At 33.6% G+C, this 22,961-nt stretch overlaps 1 pseudogene; it reads right to left on the bottom strand.

Annotated features, from left to right (window-relative positions):
* Window positions 1-15,940: 15,940 nt before the first annotated feature.
* LOC107874220 lies at window positions 15,941-18,396 on the bottom strand (annotated as a pseudogene).
* Window positions 18,397-22,961: the final 4,565 nt, after the last annotated feature.

Below are 22,961 nucleotides of genomic sequence, written 5' to 3'. Positions count from 1 at the left end.
GGAATGATTGTGGTAGTCTCTTCTTCACCTCTTAATCAACTTGGTTCTCAAGTACTTAGAATTCCTTAAATTTTCAGTAGCCTGGTCATCTACCTATTTAGGAACTAAATCACCATCTACCTTCTTAGTTTTCTTCAGAGGTTCTTTACTAAGCTCTTTACCACTCCTCAAAGTGATAACCAAGACTTGTTTAAGAGGTTCAGTATCACTTGGAAAACCACCTTGAGGCCTGGTATTTTTTTCCTATTGTAGCTGCCCCAATTGCAACTCTAATTTCTTTGTCGCAGCCTATTGACTTTTTATATATTCCCGTTGACTCTTTATATCCACTGCTAACTGTACTTGACCAACCATAATTTTCTTTAGCATATCTTCTATATTTCTAGTCTGAGTTGTGGCCTGGTTATTCTGAACTTGTTGTTGCTGATATTGTTCCTGGTTGTTCTATGATTGATTTTATGGTTGAGCCTACGACTTCAGGTTTTAGGCGTTTCCATAATTCAGCCTCTGAAGACTACCCACAAACATCATAGACTCAGGATTTGCAGCATATATAGCTATTGAATTCCCACTGTTACCACAAACCTCACATTAACCTATAATCTATTGGATTTCATTAACTATGGCTGCAGGTTGTACAGCCCCCAACTTAATGTTGCTTATCTAATTTTGCAGTGCAAAAATCTGGGTGGATATAGAAGTAAATTTGTCCATCTCCAATACACCTGCAACCTTCTTTATGGTATTTTTTGAGTTTGAATGACACTCAGGATGCCTTTGTGTAATCCAGCTTAATAAGGTATAAAGCTTATCATATGTCAACTCTAAAGCTTGACCACCTACAGTTGAATCTAGCAAAATTTTTATGTTATGGTCAAGTGCTTCAATAAAAGTGTGAGCTAATAACTCGTTGGACTGCTGATGATATGGACAGTCCCACAGAAATGCATGGTACAAATTCTCATTTGACTTTTGTTTGAATCTTACAATCTCATTGCGAAGTCTTACAGTCTTGCAAGAAGGAAAGAATCGAATGAGGAATTTCTAGGCTAAGTCTTCCCATGTGATTAAATTTGTTGGCTCAGTGTTCAACCACTTTTTTCTTCCCCCAATAGTGAAAAGGAGAATAGTTTCAGCCTTATATAATCTGTTGACACACCCATAGGGATAAATGTGTCACTGATCTCCAGAAATGTTCATAGATGGACTTGTGGATCTTTATGTGAAAGCCCCATAAACTGTCCACTATTAATCAAGAACTGCACCATATTTTGTTTCATCTTAAAATTACCTCCAGTAGCCAATTTTTGAAAAAGGGAGGACAAATTTGTTAGAAGTCGGATTGCCACTTCATGAATTGTCTTATCGGCTAGTTGTTCTTCAGCCATGAGAGCAGGATTTTCTTGTTCTTCTTGAATATGTGGGATACAGGGGATAACAATTTTTTCTCTCCTTAACTAGTTCTTTATACCCTACCAGCTTACTGGTTTGAAACCATATTTCCTGCAAATTCAATACCAAGACCAAGATTAAAGCACAACAGAAATCTAAAAAGTAAAACTACAAATAAAACCGTTGCTAAATTACAAGTCCCCAATAGTGTTTCCAAAAACTTACTGCACCCAAGTGCACACGTAAGTGTATGTGGTTTCACCAAGTAGTATAGTTGCCCTTTAGAAGCCAAGTATTGATCCCTTAGAGACTTGTTTTAAAAACTATTTAATTTTAGTTCACAATCGAGATTAAGTTGATGAAATGTAACCAAAAGAGTTTTGAAATTTATAAACTTAAAGTAAAGTAACAGCGCATAAAAGTAAAGACTCTGGACAACCAAGGGATTAAAGCCCAGGGTTAAGACATTACAAACAATCATACTATGCTATTGAACTTCATTCGTTAGATTGCTTATCTTGGTTATTGATTCATAAGGTTGATTTTATGATCGTGGTCTCTCGATCCTCTAATCACCTATCTAACTTAGCCCCATAACTACATCGTTAAGAGGGGATGTGAGACTTAAGCTAAACACATTTATATTTCATCCCGCAATGAACCAAGTATGCCTTCTAGGTATATCTTTATCCTAATCGCTAATTTTAATGCCTCAAAAATCTATCCCAAGATGTCACACGGTGCTTAGGACCACAAGTGATCCCAAACTAACCCTTCTACTGGCATAACTCATAAGCAACTGAATGATATGCATAAAATGACTGAGTTTACGGTACGGAAACATAATAACAATGGAATCTTGAAAAAATATATAATATCAATACAACTTTTATGTTTGGATAATGTTTGAAAGAGGGACTAAAAATACATAACTAACTCTAACTGACATCTGTGAAGCCTCTACTCTATTGACTATAGATAGCTGGAACACGACTCTAACTATTACTAATCAATACATATGAATAAGAAAATAAAGTAGATCAATAACATCTAACTAAAGTCCTCGAAGTAAGAGGACTCCTCATCTACTGGCTGGAATCTGCAAACTATCCGGATATAGTATACGTGCTACAACTGAGCTGATACCTACATTATGAGACAATGTAGCACATAGAAATATATATGGATCAGTACTTTGAGGATGTACTGAGTATATAGGGGTGAAATGCATTAGTAAAATATTATCTCATCATTATAATTTGTAATACAATGCATGCTAAATGTAAATGACTTGCATAAGCTGGAATATATGAAATACTGAAATATGTAGCAATAAAAAACAAAACATACTCTATGAATCTTGTGAGCCATAATATTTAGTTCTAAAATTGTACTTTTATTCTCCCTTTAAATCATACTATCTAAGTGTATAAAGGACTCACTCTTAATCTGAAATCTGAAAGCAGAAAACTATGGCTAATATTTTTCTGTAGAGCATAATATGAGTAAAAATTATGAGCCTTAAAACTTAGTTTTCTAAAAGCTTTTCTGTAAATCTTTTTCTGAAAGTCTTTACTATTAGGAAAAAACACATTATCCGAAAGGAAAATGCTTTTATCTTAAGGCTTCAAATCAATAAGCTATTTTAAGAGTAGGGGACTTTTTTTAGGAGGTTCTTCCAACCGACATACTCCATGTGAGAATCTATGGAGTCCCACGTCTGACCCCAGTTAGGTAGGGGTGTTCTACCCTTGCCATAAAAATAAAACTTCTATCTTAAGTGATCACAATCTAAGTCATCCACATAGAAGTGGGAATAATCTGAATTCTACATGGCATATAGTTCTGGGGTATGAAACCTTAGAATCATACCCAACTCGGTGCTAAGTACTACTCCCATTCTTATGCTTAAAATCTTATAAAATCCACTTCAAAATTAGCATAAGGGTTTACAAGAAAACTAATTATGTTTTTACAAGAAAACTAATTATGTTTTTCTTTCTTTAAATCTCAAGTAATATGAACAAAGTGGATTCTTTATCGTAGCTTAGGACCAAAAGGCCAAATCTTTATCAAAATCTGAGGATAATCTTATCTGAGGGTGCTCATAGCACAAATAATCTAAAAATAGCAAATCTTAATTAGGGCGTACTGACCAATGCATCAATATCATGTTAAAACATCTTAAAATTCATGCTTGATAATGTAAACATTCATAAATCAACTTAAAATCTAGAAATTTCAACAATATGCATGGACATATAAATATAATCATGTAATTCAATTTCTAAATCTTGGGAAATCTTATAATCTTGCAAATAATGATAATGGATATAAACCTTAAGTTGAATTCCATGGAAAATCATATAAAATTCAATAAATTCATAATTAAAATAAGTTTTGGGCACAAGGATGAAAGAATTATCCTTGTTCAAAAATTACATACCTTGGTAGATGATTAGATGAAGAATTTTGAGTTATTGACTCCTAATTGAGTTCTTGAAGATGAGGACTTCGACTATCTAGTCTTGGAAATCTTCAATCTAAATCTTTCTTGGAGAATCTATGGTGGAATTTGATTTCTTGAAAAAGGGGCTTTTGGTTTCTAGGGTTTTGATTTTGAAGAGAATAATGAATAATGAGAAAAATTTCTTTGAAATATGATTAATCTCATGTTTAAGATAGATTGAGGCCTTGGGAATTGACCAAAATACCGTGTATAAACTGTTGAATGGAATTGAAAAACATAATATTTTTTAAATTTGGGTGGACACCGTGATGCGCCACAATCGTTGTGGCTCACTGGAAAAAAATGAGTGGGAATTGGGCTTTCTTCGCGATACGGAGCTATTGCGGTTCCCTATAGTTTTGCCATTTTGGCCACTGGTGCGATGCACCACTATTGCGTAGGCTTGCTGGAAACTGACATATGAAATGGGACTCTCCACGATGTGATGGAATCATGGAGTCTCACTGGAAATTGACAACTGCTAATTTCCTTAGCTCCGTGATGCACTGAGAGTCCAGATGACACACTGTCAACTTAAAAATGTCATAACTCCTTCACCGAGTGTCGGATTTAGGCAAATTTTGTATCGATGGAAAGCTTATATAATTTCCCACACAATGAAAAGTCAAAATATTAAAAATTCAATAGGTAATAAATATTATTTATTTTGGAAGCTATCCCATAACATTCTAGAAACAAATTTAAGATAGGAAAAAATACGGGGTATTACACTAACGCATTGACCTAAAAATGTAAATGGTTGGTAAATGGTTTTGTGAAGTCCTTGTTTCCATAAATTGATTTGAATTATAACCTTGGTGATTTAACTGGCTAAATAGGTTCAAGTCCCTAAATGTTAAATTTAATTAATGTCTTGGTTAGGATAATGGGTTAGATTTTCAAAGTTGATTAATAATGGTTATGGAATATTGTACACTTTCAAGTGGGGTTGGTATAACGATTCCAACAGGATGCATTTGGTAAGTAAATAGATTAATGATTGTGTATATGTATAAAGAATATTTTAATTGGGCTTTAAAGTAGGATGTGTAGTCGAGCTGTGAAAGTGGAGTTTGAAGGACTAGCACTGGAAATAGCACTATCCGGTGCGGGTGTCTATATGATCGGAAGGTTTGAGTCCCTTAAATGAATATATAAATGGGAGTTTTGAGTCCCCTATATTTTATACCATAGTTCTTAAGTCACCTTGATGGGAGGTTTGAGTCCCCCATAATGTCATATACACTTATGGATATTGTCTGGTTCATGCAGCTACATGCACTGGGGCCCTTCCAGCTAGGGGAGAGCTGGGTCCATATAGCTCGTGGGTGCCTTATTATATGACGGTTATGCTACAAAGCCCAGGTTAAGGTTTTAAAAGTTTATTTTATTCCTTGTTCCCTTTCCCGGTACTATATATATACATGTGATTGCATATAATGATTTGACTTGATTTTGAATAATGGAATTATTTTATTCCTCTATCCCTGAGTTACATGCTAGCATTCCAACCGCTAACTTTCTCTGAATGGTGTATCCCTATGAGATATATGGACCATATCTTATTCTACTTTTCCTACGCAGTGATCAGATGTTTGAGTTGGTTTATGAGTTGACATTGAAGTGGTGATCTTCCATACTTCAGAAGGCCTCATTTCATAGTCCTTATATTCTATATCTTAGACTTTGATTAGACTTGGTTTTGGATATTTTAAAATATGTCCCAACATTTTATTAATGTTGAATTGTAAAGGCTTTGTTGGGTTAATATGGACTAGGGTGTCTTGGTTTGGTGGATTAGTTTAGATATTTCATGAGTTATGATTAGTATTGTTTTGCACTTTCTTGTTATGTGTTTGGAATTCATCTGAAAATTGAGGTTGTTGAGCTGGCTAGGTTAGGTGAAGGGGGTGATCTCCGGTCCACATGGGACTTGAGGTACCCGTCATGGCCAGGCCCTATTTTGGGTCATGACATAAACTTATGAATCTACTTATGATGTCATAAATACCACTTATGAATTCATAAGCAGTGTAATATATGTCAAAATATAAAGTCCAGAGAGCAGGAAAAAAGGTCAAAAAGTTGGCCCCACCTATGGACGGGTACTTATGACTTGTAGGTGCAATCTACAGTCCATAGGCGGTACCATAAGTGGCAAATTTTTTGGACCTATTTTATTTACAAATCTGGGCCCACATTAACACTAACCGACCTTATAGGGATTTTTAAGCTCCTAAACCACCCTTTTAATTTCATTTAACCTCAAATTTTCTTTTCCCCTTTAAAATTCAAAACCAACATCCTCCAAAATCAATATAAGGCAAGAATGCTAAGTTTGCTCAGTTCCAATTTGTCTAAATTGCACGTATTGCGCATCAAGGATAGGTTTCTTCATCTTTTTCAATAATGATTAATCAAACAAAAGGTAATATTCATGGCTCCTAATAGTATTATCTTGTGCTAAATTCAAAATAAGTAAGTTGGTGTATTTAATTGCTTGCAAATTATGTTTCAATCAACAAGATTATTTGCAGGAGCCTTGACTTAGCCTAAAAATCTTAAAGTAGGGCATTATTCTTGAATTAAACTTGATAATCATTCCCTAAATGAAAGTAGAAGTTAAAAAGGTTGAGGAATCCCAAGAGTATTATATGTCACATTTGTATTGAAAAGTTAACCCTAGTTTTACATGCAAATTTTTGACATATTTGGGTTGAATATACGTTAAAGGGAAGTAAAATTGAGGGAAAATTTGAAGTTTTTGAATTTTAAATTTTTTTTCAAAGTTTTGTAGTCCCTCACTATGTTTTAGACCCTAACACATGGTTTTTTAGGTACACATGGCACCAAAGGCTTTAAAGAAGAAGGCTGCACCTTCAAGGAATGGGGTATACCGTAGCCGCTATGGTTTTTTATTGCCATGCTTCTTTTTCTAGCAGTTGCGGTTTGGTTGTAGCATCGACATCTCTAAGTTAATTCTATGTTGTAATTTTTTTTTTGTATTTTGTTGTGTTTTGGGTAATTAGGAGATTTTTTAGTATCTAGGCTAGTTGACATATTTTTTTGTTGATTTTTAGAAAAATGATACCCCTTCGAAAAATTATTTTTAAAACTGTGTGAATGTATATATGTGTGACCATTGTGGATCTTTTTCATGATAATTATTGCTAATAATTGCATGATCGGATAGGTAATATCTTGTGATGTGACCTTGTTCTATGTGTGTTTGAGATATTACTTAGTTCCCTTTGTGTGCTAAATCTAAAACTTGCTCGGTTAGTCTTGCCTAGGTTGTAGGATAGTTGATTAGGAAAAGATCATATGCCATTTTTATATTAGTCCACTTTTAGCCTAAATGAGCTTCCATGTGTAAATAAGTATCCCTTGATCCTGGATTTTGATCCTTATAGCTTATTTTTCTTGTTACACCTTTCACCTTTCTATTTGTGTTACAATGAACCTATTTTGGCCCAGTCCTTCTTGGACATTGTGCACCTCAACTCAGGCAAATTACCTAAGTTGAGAATGGCTATCATAGGGGTGTATAGTGTGAAGTAGGTATAAAGAAGGATAAAATAAGAGAAAATGATAGTAGGACTAGGTCTGAAAAATATGAAAAATAAAAAATATGAAAAGAATAAATAAAAGAAACCACACCCAACTTAAATGTTCAATAAAAGAATAAAAAGGGATAAATAAGGGTAAAATAAAAATGAAATTAGTAGATAAGTGGATCCCAAAGTAAGTGTAGTGCTAAGGAGCCTAACTCACTAAACATATCCATATGTACCATACCAGCCCCCAAGCCTACATTAAAAGCCAAATAAAATCCTATAGTGATCCGAACTCAACTGTCTAAAAGATAAGATAAAGAAAATAAGGGCAAGCCTATGGTAATTGATGCACTTGGTAGAACTTCTCTTGTGAGTGTGAGTGACTCTTGATCACCCCTGCATTGACATGCATTATTTTATACAAATGAGAAGAATTTTTTTATGGTGAGGGCATATGGATTATATTGCTAGTTGCTTACTTTTTTGGGTAGTATAACTTGTATATATACATGGTTGTATGTTACTAACGTAATTCCATGTATTGATTCCATTGTGTCACACTATAGTTCTTCATGTATACACACAATTGATTTTGAATTATTGAAATAGGATAGGGTAATGTTTTTGAGTTTAAAGTGTTGATTGACTACCTTAGATAAATTAAAGCTCTCCTATTTAAGCATTTTTATTTTGTTTTGTTGTGGTGTGCTGTCCTAGGACATACAAACATTCTAAGTTGATGGTTTTGATGTTCTATGGATTCATACACTTTTGATGCTTAAAATAATAAAATAATGGAAGTTACTTAGGTTGTTTTGTTTGATATGATGGGTTTTGTGTTATGTTTTGTGGGAATTCAAGTTTTAGAGTTATTCTGAAAGAAAGGAATAAAAGTTGAAGTCTTGGGCCACTAAAGTGGGAACCTATGACCCGTATGTGCTACCTACGGCCTGTAGGTGCCAAAGTTGGTGTTAGAAATTAGAGATCCAAAGACTCAGAAATTAAGAATAGAAGATCCTGTTAGTTACAGAGGGCACCTATGGCCCATAGGTACCACCTATAGTTAGTAGGTTACAGAGTACGTTGTAGAAGAGTTAATTCCAAAGGGTTCAAGAGATTTTAAAGGAAGGGGGCACCTACGTGGAACTACCTATGGTTTGGGAATAGTTTCCTAGGATTTCCTTGTATTTCGTAAATACATTTTAGATGTTTTTAGTTAGATTACACACTCTATATACTTACAAACATATATTTGATTCCAAGATTTGTTGTTGATCTTGGGATTGCTTTGTATTGATTTTTGTTGTTTATTCAGTTAAAGACTTTGGGTTTTATTCGTTGAATGATGTGATATTGTTTGAATGTCTTCAATTATGAATTCCTTTGGTCGTTTAACAACCATGAGCAACTAATTCCCTTAGCTAAGGTTATGGGAACGCTGGCTAAATAACAAAGTAGAGGAAGTATTCGATCTTTCTAGATAAGTTTGTTGCATACATTATGGTTTTCTTCATACTTATTACTCTCTTAATGGTTGCAAATGTTTGGATCCAGCCTGTGTTCACCATGAACCTAAAAAGGAGGTACCGTTTGGGAAAAGCAATCATAATTGTGATTTGGGGCAGTTGGAAAAATAATCTTACTTGCATTATCTACTTAAGACGATTAACTTACATCTAAACAAACTTAAGAATGAGAGGAGATAGTTAGAATTAGGGTCTAAGGTAATGTTGGGAGTATTTATGCACTCTATTATTCTTATTCTAGCTTATTTAGTCTTTCTTTGAGGATAACTTGTGTTCTTAATGTGTTAATTATGATAGAAATAAGCATATAAGTGTTCAAGAACGTGATTACAATGCTTAAAAGTTTTTTCCAACAAGTTTGTACTTAATTGAGTCATTATAGTTCAATCGAGATAACTAGTTTTACTAGCTTGAGCTTGGTATGTGTCTAGTGATTCATGGAATTCTAGTGAGTTTAATGAGTTACATATGGTTTAAATGTGTGATTATTTGTGGAGCAACTTGTTGTTGATGTGCAAAGTTCAATTTGATTAAGTGTATATGTGGTACAATAAGTTGAAGATCAATATGAACTATCCTGGTCATAGCTCTTGTTTTGATTCATCGTTTAGATATTGTGTTGTTATGATCACTAATCCATGGTGTGTGATTATTCAAGAAGCTTTGTGAGCTGAATATGGTAATATATTGATGATATAAAGGCTATAAATCCATTGGAAATACACCACAAGACAAGGGTTGAAATATTGGACAATAAAGACTTAACCAAAATTTAGATGGCAAGTTCTAGTGGCTGCCCGTGATAAGCATGCATCGCCCCAGCCATTGTGGTGCTATAAAGCAGGCGCAGCCCCTCCATTGTAGTGCACTAGAGCCCACACAACCCCCATTAGTCTGGTAAACTATAGGAGGTAGCGCCCCCTCTACTCCCTTGCTCAAATTATTGTAATTCTTCTACTCCTACACAGGTTATGATTGGTGCACTATAAATACTACTTAGTGTACATATTTTGGGGGTATATTAGGATGTATTGGACAATTTAGGGGATGATACATCTTTGTTTTTAGGTTTTAATCACTTTAATTTATCTTCTTTATGATTTTGATCATTTATTCTATTATTTGGATGATGTTTATGACTTTGAATGGCTAAGCACTCCCTTTCCAGGGTTAAAGCCAAAAACATGACTACTATTGTTTTGAATTAGTTTTGTTTGATTTGCTTATCATTATTGGTTGTTTGTTTATTCTTGATTTAACTATTTTGAGGATTGATCACCCTTAGAATACATCTATTGTCACCCTTGTGATCTTGGGAGAGGGAATAGAAAGATAGAATATGGGGATAAACAAAGTAGGGTTTGTGTTCTTTTATAAAATAAGGAATTCAAATTAGCATCTAGGACAAGGATGTACGTAGAAGCCTTACTTGATTCATATGCAGGATAATAGCTTAAATAACTTAATTAGATTGTTACATCCTCGCTCAATAATATAGTTATAATGTCCAAATTAGGTAAACGGTTGGAGGTCGGGAGACCATAATCTTGCAATTAACCCTACGAATCTATAACCAAGATATCAAGTTAACGAATGAAGTTAAATAACATAGTATGATTGATCAAAGTGCTTTAACCCCGGTCTTTACTTTATTGATTGTTTCAAGACTTTACTTTACTCATTGATTCCTTTACTTTATTTTACAAATATTCAAAACTCTATTTTGTTATGCTTGCATTAATTGAATATAAATTGTGAACTAGAATTGAATAGTTGTGAAATCAAGTCTCTCTGGGATCGATACTTGGCTTTCTTTAAGGACACTTTACATCTTGATAGACCATGTACACTTGTATGTGCGCTGTCAAGCTTTTGGCGTCGTTGCTAAGGACTTGTAATTTGGAAACTGTTTTATTTTTATTTTTGATTTTTAGAATTCTTTGGTTTTTTTATGCTTGGTCTTGGTTTTGTATTTGTAGGAAACAGGTTTAAAAAGTAGTAAGCTGCCAAGGGATTAGGAATTGATTGAACCAAGCTCCGATCCTCAGCAACTTTTCACTCAATGAAGGAGAGAAACAATCCTTCTCTCCTGTATTTCTCAAATCGCAGAAGATCGAGAAAATCCTGATCTAATGGTTGAAGAACAAGTAGCCCGCAGGACAGTCAGAGAAGTGGAAATCACACTTCCAACCAAATTGACCTCCCCATTTCAGAAGCAGGTAGCTGAAGGTAATTTTTAGCATAAATAGAAAATGGTACAACTTTTGATTAGTAGTGGACAGTTAACAAGGATTTTGCATGAAGATCCACAAGTTCATTTACGAAATTTTCTTGAAATTAGTGACACCGTCATTCCTATGGGGGTGAATACAAATTATGTAAGGATGACACTATTCCCTTTTTACTGTTGAGGGAAGCAAAAAAGTGTTTGAATGTAGAGACGGCAAATTCAATCACATCATAGGATGACATGGCTCAAAAATTCCTTATCCAATTTTTCCTGCCTGGCAAAATTGTGAAGTTGTGAGAATCTATACCATGCTTGGGAGCACTTCAAGGTACTTCTTCGGGATTGTCCACACTATCAATAGTCCAATGAGGTACTTGCTCATACTTTTGTAGAGACTCTTGACCATAATAAGAAAAATTTTAGATTCAGCTACAGGTGGTCAAGCTCTTAAGATGACATATGATGAGCTGTACACTTTATTGAACCTCATAGCTCAAGGAAATCCAAAATGACATTTAGATTCGAGGAGTGGTACAAAAAGAGTTGCAGGTGTATTAGAGATTGACCAATTCACTGACATATCTGCTTAGATCTCTGCATTGAAAAATCAAATAAGCAGTCTTAAGTTGGGAGTACACAGCCTGCAGCCACAGTTAATGTAATCCAACAAGTTGCAGGTTGGTGTGAAGTTTATGGTAACAATGGACATTTAGCAGCTATGTGTGCTGTAAATCTGGAATTAGTAATGCATGTGGGTAATGTTCAAAGGCCTAATTATGGTAAATCCTACAACATGAAGTGGTAGACTCAGCCACTAATTTTAGACATGGAATGCCCCATAGCAACAAGCTCTACCAAATCAGTCAACTAGCAAAGTGGAAGAAATGATAAAACAAGTCTTAGCTGGTCAAGCACAAATAGCTACGGATATGAAAAGTCAACAGGCAGAATTAAAGAATCAGCAAGTGGCCACAAGAAGCTTAGAGTTATAGTTGGGGCAGTTACAATAAACACTGAATACCAAGCCTCAAGGTGATTTGCCAGTAGATATTAAAAATCCAAAAGAAGTAATGACAATCACTTTGATGGGTGGTAAAGAGCTCAATGAAGAACCTCCAAATAAAAATAAGGAGGTAGATGCAGACTTGACTCACCCACAGGTATCCGAAAAATTTGCTAAAAATTTGAGGAAGTTTAAAAGCAAAGGAGGAGGCATATTTTAAGAAGTTCTTTGACATGTTCAGAGAGCTTCACATTAACGTTTCTCTGTTTGATGTTTTGCATGGTATGCCAAAGTACGCTAAGTACTTGAGGGAGGTGGTAGCACTCAAGACTTTTGTACTTGTTGGCTTAAATTTGAATTCATGTTATTATTTGGTTAAGAGTCTATGATGATCCTATTGAGTTGAGCATATGCCATGTGCGTGTAAGGTGTTGTTTATTTTGTATTGCATATGATTTCTAAAAATTGCTCGATGTGTGTGCAAAGCAAAATAAAAAGTGCGGGTTTAGGAGATGATATAGGCATTTCTTTGATAACCTTGTTTTAGACCTTTTTTTGGACCTATCCATGTTCATAATCCTAGTAAACCTCATTGAGCCTTTAGCTTTTTCTTTGGCAGCATCATATATAGCCTAATCCCCTTTTTGATAAACCATAACTTGATCCCAAAGCTCCTAGGCTCTTTAATAAAAAATTAATTGTGGTGAGGATTTTGAGAAATAAGAGGAGAAAAGGTTAAATTAAAGCCCTAAAGTGATAGTTATTGGTGTTCAAAAGAGAATTGTTATGTGTTGTGGTAGGGAGTTAAGTAATGAAAAATAATAAAAATTTGTTCAAATTGAATGAGTTGTGTATAAAATACTCACACCATAGTGTATGTAAATGAGCTTAATAATATGGGGTGAAAACAAAAGAGTGGGGTACACAAAAATGGTAAACTTTAGTTATTGAAGAGTTGAATTAATTGTAAAAAGTGATGTATTAAAGAGCTTTAGAAAGATAGTCACTGTTATTCCAAAATAGTTCCTACCCGTCCCTTAGCCTATAGTAAAACCCAAAAAAGACCTAATTGATCCTAAGTTTAGCATTCTGATATTAGTGGAGCACTACACTAAGGGCAAGCCTATGGTTCATTGTGTGTAACTTGTGAATCCTTGTGAGAGTGAACATGATTTTATTCTTGTAACCATCATGTTATAAAATACATTTCTATGAGAGATTATGGGTAACTCTCTTATTGTGAGGGAACATGTTTGATGAATGTGGGTGATTCCTTTAATGTTCTTGATTGAACAATATGCATGAGTTAACCAACTAGGTGAGTCCGTTCTTGAGGCTAGGATGTTTTGGAGTAGTGTTCGTGAGCTATCAAGGGTGTAAATAACATGCTTTGTGTAGAAACTTGCATTCTGTGTAGTCATTGTAGTACTATCTTGAGTGTTTTGCATGTATTAGAAGTGTGGAGTCTCCTTATCTTATGATGCTTAAAGTAAAGTGTTGTTCAAGGACGAACAAGTCTTTAAGTGTCGGGTGGTGATGTTGGGTGTATTTATGCACTCTAGTGTTACTATTGTAGCTTGTTTAGAGGATAATTTGTGTGATTAGTGTGTTAATTATGATAGAAATAAGCATACAAGTGTTCAAGAACGTGATTACAATGGTTAAAAGTGGTTTCTAACAAGTTTGTACTTAATTGAGTCATTTAAAGTTCAACCAAGATAACTAGTCTTACAAGCTTGAGCTAGGTATGTGTTTAGTGGGTTTTATGGAATTATAGTAAGTTTAATGAGTTCCAAATGGCTTAAATGTGTGATTATATGTGGAACAACTTGTTTTTAATGTGCAAAGTTCAATTTTATTTAGTGTAGAGGTGGTACAATAAGTGGAAGATCAACATGAACTAGCCTAGTCATAGCTCTTGTTTTGATTCATCGTTATTGATATTGTGTTTTTATGATCTATAATCTATGGCATGTGATTATGTAGGAAGCTTTGTGATCTGAATATGGTGATATATTGATGATATATAGGATGGAAATCCATTGGAAATACACCACAAGACAAAGGATGAAAGATTGGACGATAATGACTTAACCAAAATTTGGATGGCAAGTTCCAGTAGCTGCCCGCAATAAGAATGCGTTGCGCTATCCATTATTGTGCAATAGAGCAGGCGCATCCCCTCCATTGCAATGCACTATAGTCTATTCATCCCCCATTAGTGTGGTGCAATATAGGAGGCAGCGCCCCATCTAGTCCCATGCTTAAATTATTGGAATTCTTCTACTCCTACAGGGGTTGTTATTGGTGTACAATAAATACTACTTGTTGTACACCTTTGTGGAGTATCTTTGGATGTAATGGACAATTTAGGGGCTTCTACAACTTCATTTTTTAGGTTTTAATCACTTTAATTCAGGTTTCTTATGTTTTTGATCATTCATTCAATTATTTGGATGATGATTATGACTATGAGTGGCTAAGCACTACCTTTCCGGGGTTAAAGCCAAGAATATGACTACTATTGTTTTGAAATAATTTGTTTGATTTACTTATCATTATTGGTTGTTTTTTTATTCTTGATTTAACTATTTTGAGGATTGAACACCCTTATAATACATTTATTGTCACCCTTGTGATCTCAGGAGAGGGAATAGGAAGATAGAACGTAGGGAAAAATAAAGTAGGGTTTGTGTTCTTGTATAAAATAAGGAATTCAAATTAGCATTTAGAACAGGAATGTACCTTGAATCCTTACTTGATTCACACGTAGGATGATAGCTTAAAGAACTTAATTGTATTATTATATGCCGGCTTAATGATGTAGTTGTTATGTCCAAATTAGGTAAACGGTTAGAGGTCGGGAGACCATGATCATGCAACTAAACCTCCAAATCTAAAACTAAGATAAGCAAGTTAATGAATGAAGTTCAATAAGGTAGTATGATTGTTTGAAGTGCTTGAACCCCAGGCTTTATTTCATTGATTGTTTCAAGACTTTACTTTACGTATAGATTCCTTTACTTTATTTTACAAATATTCAAAACTCTATTTTGTTACGCTTTCATCAATTGAATTTAAATTGTGAACTAGAATCGAATAGTTATGAAATCAAGTCCCTGTGGGATCGATACTTGGTTTTCTTTAAGGCCATTATACTACTTGATAGTCCACATACACTTACATGTGCGCTGTCATAAGGTAAGGTTTAGTAAGGCAATGCTCTGAGACTGAAGGTGTGTTTGGTATGATGGAAAATTTTTTCATGGAGAATAAGTTGATTTTCTACTTATTTTCTCATGTTTGGCTGGTGAGTGAAAAATATTTTCTGAAAAATGCTTTATGGTGTTTGGTTGGTAAATAGAAAATATTTTTCTAAAAAATGTTTTTAGTTGTTTTATTGGCGAGAGTAAAAAATATTTTTTGAAAAATACTACTAAAAAATTAACTGGTCTATCAGGCAACTCAACATTCTGTCAGAACTAATTTAAGCATAGCAAATAATACCAATATCGAGTATCAAAATATTACAAGACGCTAAAATTTAAGCAACTATTACTTACATAATTCAAGCTTCCTAATCAATTCCCACAAATGCACAAAAGAGAGAAATTTGGAAGCAAATACACGATACATTATCAAAAACAAAAGAAAAGATAGAAGTTTGGAAGAAAATACACGATACATTATAAAAAACAAAAGCATGTGAATAATAGTTGTTTCCAAATCCTATGAAGCTAAACCAACCAATAGGTGTCATTATTGTTATTGCTTGAATCATCCCAACCACACCTTATGAAGATTTTAATTGTTGACCATGAATGCTTTAGCTAAAGTGTCACTTTGCACGAAATAATCAAAAACATCACCTAGGAACTCTTCATTATAACCTTCCAGTGCCATAACTTCTTCATACAACTTTTTCACATCTAGACGACTATCAACTATTCTACCTATTTCCATTGCCACTTCTCCAAACTTTATTGATATATCATATACGACATCTTGCACCCCAAAATAACATTTTCTTTTGCGACTTGCCTTGATTTGAGAAGCTTTGGTTACTTGCACATTCTTTTCAATGGATGGTCCTTCAAGGTCATTATCATTCTCTTTCTCAGAAAAACTATCAAAATCTATATCTTCAAATGATTTAGCACAATATCCCCTAGCCTGATCATTTCCACACACAATAGACATTTCGTAAAATATTTCAATTTTTTTGTTGATGAACTTGTCATGATTGGGATGTACCTACAATACAAAGATTAGAGAAAATTTGGTGTCAAATTTATTTGGTTCTAATAGGTTAATGTAAAGGAACTCAATACATATAAATAGTAATGCAAGCACTGGCCAACTTCTTCCCCTGAAAATTAGTTAGATGGCAAATATACATAAAGCATGATGATACCAATATACCGCACAATCAGTTCCCCATATCTATATGATGGATCAGACTGTACACTATCCAATAGTATGAAAGATCATTCACAATTATCCACTCACAGAAGGTAGCATTAGGATTAAAAATTATTTTATAAGTATGGTAAGAATTCTTAACATATGCGCAACAGAAAATAGCAATTTAAGATTTTTCTTATACATACTTAGGCACTAGATCCTAATCCTTAATCATTGTCTTCTCCAAAAAAATAAACATAGTATAGTATTAATTTAAAATCAAGAGAAGTAATGTCAATGGTTTTTGAATGTTGAAAAAAACGCATAGCAAACTAGTTGCTAGAGTAGAACTAGTAAATCCAACATCATTTTTTTGTGGACTTCCTCCTCACCGTCTTCAACAACCATTTTTGACCAAGATTTATGTTGTACAAACAATTGTATTGTGCAAAAAATTAAATTGTATTGTGCTTGGTGGTGATGGTCTATTTATTCCACAAAATAAATATAGATACTTGATATTTTTACCATAGTCTTACTCTTACGCAAGTGTTGAGTTAGTTAAGACCATCTTGGATGTCCCTTAGACTTCTTTCAAGAGATTGAAACTATAAAAGGAGATGAAAGAATGAACTTATGTATGAAACATAATAGAGATAGAACTATAAGTATAATGCATGATGAAGAAAGAGAGTGGTGGAAGAGGGAGGCAGAAGAAAATAGAGCTGGGAGGGAAAAGGATATGGAGGAGAAATGCAGGGAGAAAACAATATCAGAGCATATTGTTCTCGCTGAAGGTTGTTCCCCACAAATTTTTTTCAAGCGAGTGGGAGTTTAGCGGTGGGATCAGTGGTAGCAAAGTCACCCAACCTCACTTCTTCAAGGGAGAAAAATGAAAGCTTCTTACTAAATCATAGTATCAGTTAATCAATGGATGATGAATGTTCTCTGAAACATTTACAAAGCTGAAGTCAGTCACAGACATGGAGGGAGGTGATTAGACATGACATATATTGTGTTGTAGTTTAATCCTTTTATCCAAAGCCTCATTAAAAAACAACTCAGTTGTATGTATTGTCCCTATATCAGAAAACTTTTAAATCACAAAATCATAGTCCGGTGTCATATCTTTCAGGAGATTCTTCATAAATTTCTTATCTTTTCAAAGCATCTGAGCCATTAAAGACCATGTAACCATATTCTCCTGAATCCCATTATGAATAATTGAACCATAACAACACTAACCCAGTCTTAAATCATTCTTCAGTAAACATAACTATAAAAAACTAAAATGTACCAGTTCCAAGTAAAACATAACTAATCAGATTCTTCAAAAAAGGTACCAGTTCTAGGTAAAACAAAGAAGAAAAGCAAGGAAATAATTTCTAGCTCACCATACTAAAATGTACACACAATTTCATTCAACAAAATAAACTAATAGAACTACCAATCATCAAAAAAGAAATCAGTACCAGGTAAAGAAAATAAGCATATTTTACCTAATTATGAACTACATAGACTTCGGGACTGGCCGTAATCATCTTCAAGTTGTCATCCTATACAAGGCCACTTTTGTTTAATAGAGTTTGTATTGTACTCCAAATATTTCTTATTGTTTTAAGATGATTCTCCACATGCTTAGATGAACAATCCATTCCTAGTTATTCGTTAATGGCATTCAAATCACGATAAAATAAGCTGGCCTTAACCTGATTTGTCGATTTATTCCCTTGCTTTACTTCATTAGCTAGAATCTCCAACATCAAATATTCCATTGGTTTTGACCACCTAAACTATTTCTCTCCTTTTTTCCCCATGATTTATTGTTACAAGTTAAGAAATGACGTGAACAGTTCATACTCAATAGAACACAAATACAGATTAGTAAAAACCTATGCACTCTACATATACCATAGAAAGTGAGCAGTAAAAGAATACTCCAAGCTAATAGAAAATCAATAATGAGCCATAGAAGTATTTCTTTCATACAGGATCTACCCAATTACTACAACAAGACAAAGAAATAAAAAATATCAAAAGGAAAAACAAGAAGCATTAGCTATTTAGCTATCAAAGTTTCTTAATACACTAAATTCCCTCATTCCTCATCCTATCATAATTTATAAACATGGCAGAGCAATTGCATCTCTTTTTTATGACCATTATCTAGCTTCTTCACACATTTCTCATTGTGTTTGATAGCTTTGACTTCCTTGACAATTTTGAGTAATTTTAATATTTTGAGGTTGAATCACTACTTCAACATCTACTTCTTGTATTATCATGTCATTTGACTCTAAATCAACTATGTGATTATGTAAAATGCACAACGCTAATACCTCGTTCACTTGTGTCTTAAAGTCCCAAAAAGGTTTATTATCAATCACACAAAATTGTCTTTTTAGAATAGCAAATTCACATTCAACCGAGGATCTCAATGATGCGTGTTGAAGATTTAATAGTTCTTTTTCATTTTAGGGAGGACAATCACTATACTCTTGAAAGTAATAGTGTATTCCATAATAAGGAGGAATAAAACCTTTACAAAGTCCATATCCCACATCTATAAGATAGTATTTATCTACAAAGTAAAACTAAAGTAAATTAATATACATAGTTCACCTACTTTTCATATAAACTACTTTATATTAAATAAGATAGCTTATGGGATTTGGAGACCATGTGGTCTCTCCAATGCATCATTTAATATGTGAGAATCATGTGCAGATCCTTCCCAACTAGCAAGAACATACGTGAACTTCAAATTAAAGTTAATAGTAGCTAATACATTTTGTGTTATTATTCCTTTTTGACCATGAAATCTATTTTGTTGTTCAATAGGAACAGATGCAAACACATGTGTTCCATCTATTGCTCCTACACAATCCTATAAACAACTTAATAATATGTAGTATTTTTAATAAAATAACATAAAATATAAAATTTTAGTATGTCACTTATTGTAAACCAGGGATAATCCGATGATTGTTAATTATCTCCAGTTGGATGGTTCCATTTGGTAATTTTATAAGGATTCGATAGAGCTTCAAAACTGCTTGAAACACAGTGTAGAAGTATCGATGAATAGACATGATTGACCTATAAAAGTGTGATCCAATCTTTCAAAATCATTCATTAAAACCAACAATCTCTAAAAATATCAGCACTTATTCTTGAACAGACATATTTTTGGTTGAACACAAGAAACTATTTCTTCTAAGAGCATTGCATAGTTCATAAAATGCATGCTTACTAATTCTTATTTGACCTACACTATGAACATCACTTTCATGCAAAATACTATTCATGTAAAATTCTCTTTCTTGATCTTTATTAAGATATGGTTCTCTAGGAATTCTACTTTCATGTTCATAGGCAATAATTATTCCAACTCCGACAGCTAAAATGGATGTAGTTGGAGCTCCAATTATTGCATCATCTTTATCTTGTTTAGTTGAACCCATCTGTTGTAGTTACAAATGTAAATTCGTTGCATTTCATTTACTATATACAACAACAACAACAACAACAACAACATACCTAGTAATTCTCACCAAGTGGGGTATAGGGAGGGTCAGTGTATGAAGTCCATACCATTATCTTAAATGTGAAATAGAGAGGTTTTTTCTGATAGACCCCCAACTCAAAATAAAGCAATTTAATTTCAAAATTCAAATCATCAAAAATCTTACAATTGAATCATAGCATTTGGTTTAAGAGGGAAATGTAGTATTATCTAAAAATTGGAGATCAAATCCTTGGAAGCATTTTTACTGCTACTCACCATGGTTGATTCTGTACCGACTGAAGATACCTATTGATTAATGCTTTCTAAATATTTCCAGAGAAGGTTGTGGTCATTGGGCTATGCCCCCTTTCGATCATAAAAAATTATTTTTTATTTCCCTATTCCAGTTATGGTTAGAACTGTTGTTATTTTCTGACTTTTGTGGTTTATAAGTTAAGACAAAAGCAAAAATGGATGAATCAACAATACAATCAAAATGTCCTTATTGTTCCAAATGATCCTAAGGGGCAACTGATATAATTCAGTAATGTTATTTTCTTTGATAGAAAGTTTTACGCACTAAGCCTGCAGGGACCTTTGCAGTAATAGAAAAGATTTATGAATCTCAGTTTTAAGTCACACAATTAAGTAGAAAAAAAGTCATCTCGTCAAACTACTCAAAGTATTTCATAGAGTACTTTCTAGAGTCTAATGGGGAAATCTTACTCATATTCCTGATATCAAAAGGATCAAATAGAACGGTGGAAAAATTGGAAGTGTTCAAGCTACAGATTGAAGATTTTTCATGGTTAAAGTTGGAAAACCTCAGATATAGAACATTATTTATGGGGATTAATTATTGTATATCAGTGCCTGCATGTCAAATTGGCTGCAAAAATAACTATGTCTATTTTACTCATCATTTCATTAATGGTTGGAGAATATATGATATGAGAATTGGTGGCATTTACCCCTACTATAATGACACTGGTTGTGATATAATAAATCTTGTATGGAAGGAGCCAATAACTTAAAAATCATCACGATAATGATAAATAAATTTATGATTCAACATCCGATATATGTTGTATTATCATTCTAACATATTATTAACCTTGTTACTTTGTGAAATAAATTGGACATAAAGTATGAATTATTGAAAACAACTCTTATATAGAGAAGATTCACCTATTTGTACCAAAATCGCTAGTCCTTTTGATCTAGGTTACCAAACTGCTGAAACTTATGATGCTTAAACCAAAATTTCAATTTTTGAGTAAAATTAAACTCAAATTAGAAATCCAAATTTCAATCTTTGAACAAAATTAGCCTCAAATCAGAAACCCAAACAAACAAAAGAGAAGGAATTGAAGAAATTTTTGACCAAGTACCATAAAAGAAATTAGTTGTGGACATACCTTTGAAATTCTTATAGTGGAGAGAAAAGAGAGAGGGGAGAAATCCCTAAAATTAGAGACGATGATGATCTTCTTGTGGGTGCGACTTTGATTTCATTGGGGGTGGAGCAGAGGGGTGTATATGCATATAAGCTCTCAAATTTTTTATCTAGAAAATGACTTCCCTTGGCTTATCAGGGAAGTCATTTTCCCTTAAATGAAGGAAAATAAGACACTTTGGAAAATGTTTTCTAAATATTTTCTTATAATAAAATAAGAGAAAATAGGAAAATGCTTTCTAGAAAACATTTTACATCATACCAAACACCCTGAGATAAGATGAGTGAAATTTAGCAAAGTATGCTGAGAGGCAGTTGGTGATACTTTACTTCCAGATTCTACGTGCGTAACAATTTGATAGTTGGATTGAGAACAAGAAGCCTACTGAGTTAAAAGCCACGGGAATTAAAAACTAATGTTCATTTCGGGCTGTTTACAACCAAAGCTTTTGAGTTTGGTTACTTGATTGAGATTATTACTACAACCCCCCCTCCTTATTTACTTGTAATACTTCCTATTGATTCCAACAAACTAGAGAGACAAGTCTATGTATTCCCTGTAGGTTCAACCCCCACCTGAGTTGGGTTACTTACGGTGACTTTTTTATCTTTAATTAGAGATGTAGTTTAGGCGTTGATCAAATAGTCAATACATATGGAGGAAAAGTAATGACCCTTTTGGTTATTTTTTATATTTCTACTTATTTCTGCCGTTAGGGCTTCTCTATAGCTTCCCTAAGTCATTTATAACTTTTTGGGACTAACAATTCAGTTACTGGGAAGCTCATTTAGTATTTATAACCAACTCTCTATTTAGAAGTCTTCGATGTTTCCAAATAGCCACCGAGCAAAATATTTAGTAAAATGATCTTAGATGCAAATTTAAACTGCACCAGCAGATCTAGGATATTGATTTTAGGATAGATATACCTTTTTTTGGGTCCCAATACATCCAAAATCATTTCAACCTATTAGTCAGAAAGCGAGCAAAATGGTAAGTATAGGTGTGGGGCCATATATGGTCTAAACGACAACTCCAATAGAGATTGTCCACAATATGCTATTGCTAGTCTTTTAGCTCATTCATAGCAGCCTCATGATGACTATGGCATATTTAGTCAGAGATAGTGCACTTAAAGACTTAGTTGATGATTCAGTTCTTTGGTACAAGTTTGGACCCATTTAGATTTACTCTCTCTTATATCTACCAGGCATGTGATTGTGGATTTCACCATGATAAGTATGGTTTTATTTCCTTTATTTACCTTTTATTATTTGTATTAGGTTTTTCATACCCACTAATGATTATATGCCTCAATAAGTTCATATTGGTTATTGTGTGACTTATTATTGAATTCATGATTTATTACTACTCT

The sequence above is a fragment of the Capsicum annuum genome, chromosome 6, assembly GCF_002878395.1.
Source record: "Capsicum annuum cultivar UCD-10X-F1 chromosome 6, UCD10Xv1.1, whole genome shotgun sequence".
NCBI lineage: Eukaryota > Viridiplantae > Streptophyta > Magnoliopsida > Solanales > Solanaceae > Capsicum > Capsicum annuum.
Note: the sequence above shows the minus strand (reverse complement) of the source record. Positions and strands in the feature narration are given on the sequence as shown.